This window comes from Microtus ochrogaster, chromosome 1 (assembly GCF_000317375.1).
Source record: "Microtus ochrogaster isolate Prairie Vole_2 chromosome 1, MicOch1.0, whole genome shotgun sequence".
NCBI lineage: Eukaryota > Metazoa > Chordata > Mammalia > Rodentia > Cricetidae > Microtus > Microtus ochrogaster.
This window is the reverse complement of record NC_022009.1, coordinates 6,680,956-6,683,567: the sequence shown is the minus strand read 5'-3', so window position 1 is coordinate 6,683,567 and position 2,612 is coordinate 6,680,956. Positions and strand designations below refer to the sequence as shown.

Sequence of the window (2,612 nt, the reverse complement as noted above, 5' to 3'; positions counted from 1 at the left end):
CTTCTTAACATTCATGCATATTTCGACTTGGTAGCTCTATAGTTTCCCCAAGAACAGTTTGTATACAACTAAAGTGTTTGTCTTCCTTTTTAAAAACTGATCTTCAGGAGCCAGGAAGATGGCTCAGTTGGTAGGAACATTTGCTGGTGGAACATTCAAACCCAATGTTCTGAGTTAGATCCTGGAAACCCATGTAAAGGTAGGAGAGAAGTGACCTCACAAAGTTGTATTCTATCATCCCCATGGACAGATACATCAACAAACATGTGTGAAATAGTAATAAATAAAATCTGTACCTGAAAAAAAAAACCATGATCCTTGTGATTTGTCCACTCAAATTACCTCTCTGTCTCTCCCTCTCCCAAAGGAAGAAAAGAACAATTAGCAATGGCAAGAGGCAGCTGTAGGAAAGCAAGGCCAAAAAGCAGGTTCACAGTCAGGAGGAAAGGCTACCTTTTATCATTGTGGTCTTGGATACTCTACACAGTCCCAGAAACTTCTCTAGTCCTGGACCATATCTGATCTCTGCAAGTACAGTCTTTGCGTGATCTCTATATTTGTTCCTTAAATTGATGACTTTCTAAAACCAGCACTCATTCCATGAGTAGGTCAGAAACTGTCACTCAAAGCATCTTCCTTTTTTAAAAATCATTAATTAGGTGCCATTTGCATCAATTATTATCATCTCATCCTTGATTTTCAAAAAATCATTTCTTTCCATATTCATCAATAATTAGTTTCTCCCTGATATTCTTTAAGAAAAAAAATCTATAACAGTTGTGTTAGTTTTTTCCTCTGCCCTCAGAAATTGACTTCATAACTATCCTCAGCATGACACACCTCAAGTCTATATATGACCATGTTGCTTATTTTCTTCTTCATTTCCTTATTTGTTTTCAAGGCAGCAATGATGATACAAATCACTTAAGAAAAATATAAATTTAACAGCATGTATGTGGCATGCTAGGCACCTTCCAAATTTCCCAGCATTGTCCCCTACTCTTCTTCTAATTACCTTGATCTACAATGACACCCAACCTTCCATTTTTAAAACTTTACACGCTGGGTCACAAATCAACATTGTTTTGATGTGTTTCTTATTTTGCTGGGAATAGATTCTCTGGCCTTCAGCATCTTTCTGATTTTTAGATTAGGGACAGACTATGATGACTGGGAAAGAAAGAAAAGCACAACTCCAACCTCAACAGAAGCAAACTTTTCTTAAAATCAGAACAATGAAAGACAACAACCTCTGTGGGAGTGATGGTTGAACACTCTGGGGTCTTTGGGACAGGCTTACATCAGCAAGTTGAGGGTAGGGAAGCTACAGGTGTTAAGCATGGGCTATGACAGGTTTATCTGAGAATATTTATTTATTTAATTTTTTTTTTTTTGGTTTTTCGAGACAGGGTTTCTCTATGGTTTTGGAGCCTGTCCTGGAACTAGCTCTTGTAGACCAGGCTGGTCTCGAACTCACAGAGATCCGCCTGCCTCTGCCTCCCAAGTGCTGGGATTAAAGGCGTGCGCCACCACCGCCCGGCTATCTGAGAATATTTAAGTATGGGAAGTTCCAGGTAGGCTCTGTACAAGTGGACTGCCCCTGGCTGCTCAGTGGACCGTCCAGGGTTGGGGTCACAGAGTGGAACATCTCTGGGTCAAACCAATGTTAAACCAAGACTGATTACTTCCCCAATTTTTGACTTGCATCATCATTATAGTGCCTCTGTTTCCTCATGTTACATCTGGGCTACTTTTCCTGTGTTCCCTTACTACCTTGGTTATTATTAAGTGACACTAATTCAGGGAATTTTCTTAAACAAATGATTGTTCAGTGGAGTTTTGGAAGAGTTGCTGACAGTGGTGGGCGGTTCACTACTATTGACCCAGTGCAAAGCAATTATGCAGCAGATCCTGCCTCAAAGCCAAGGACACTGAGACTCATCTGAGGTCAGACTGAAAGTCTGTGTCTGCATCCCTAGCATCCTTAACTCGGAAGCTGAAGCAAAGATGGTGAAGGCCATCAGGCAAAGATCTTCCATTATCATTTTTTTAATTGTCGCTCATGATCTTCCTTGAAGCTAAGTATTAGACATATTTATCTTACTGAAAATTAAAAAAATGTTTAGACAAAAATGTGTAACTCTATAATGAATGGGGAAATAATCACTGGGAGTTTCTTAATCACTATGTCTTCTTTGAGAACTCTATATTTCCATTTTTTGTTTAAATCACTTGACTTAAATACATGACTTGTTCAAGGATATTTTTCTATAAAACTTACCAATTGCTATATCCTTTTGAACTCTACCTCTAGAACATGAAGTTAAAAGTTAATCATAAACTGGAATGCCATGGTTTTTCATGGTTGCAGCACAGATACATATGAAACTCTTACCTCTGGCCTAGAAATGAATTATCTAAATTCATTTCTTTCACTTTATGCTGAGAGGATAAAAGTAATATTTGACTTTTCTGGGCTAGTGAATGACAAAATGTCTGGAGTACATGAATATTCTCAAGACCAAAACAGCATTTGCTTCAGACTCAAATAAAAGCTCGAAGATTTTAAGCCTTTGGAGCAAGACGGATTCATTAAAAATTCAAGTGGTTTC

At 38.4% G+C, this 2,612-nt stretch overlaps 1 non-coding gene across 1 annotated transcript; it reads right to left on the bottom strand.

The window, feature by feature from the left end:
• Positions 1-328: 328 nt before the first annotated feature.
• Positions 329-541, bottom strand: LOC113457016. The gene has a single exon (XR_003377675.1). It is a non-coding gene; the product is annotated as a small nucleolar RNA U3 (small nucleolar RNA).
• Positions 542-2,612: the final 2,071 nt, after the last annotated feature.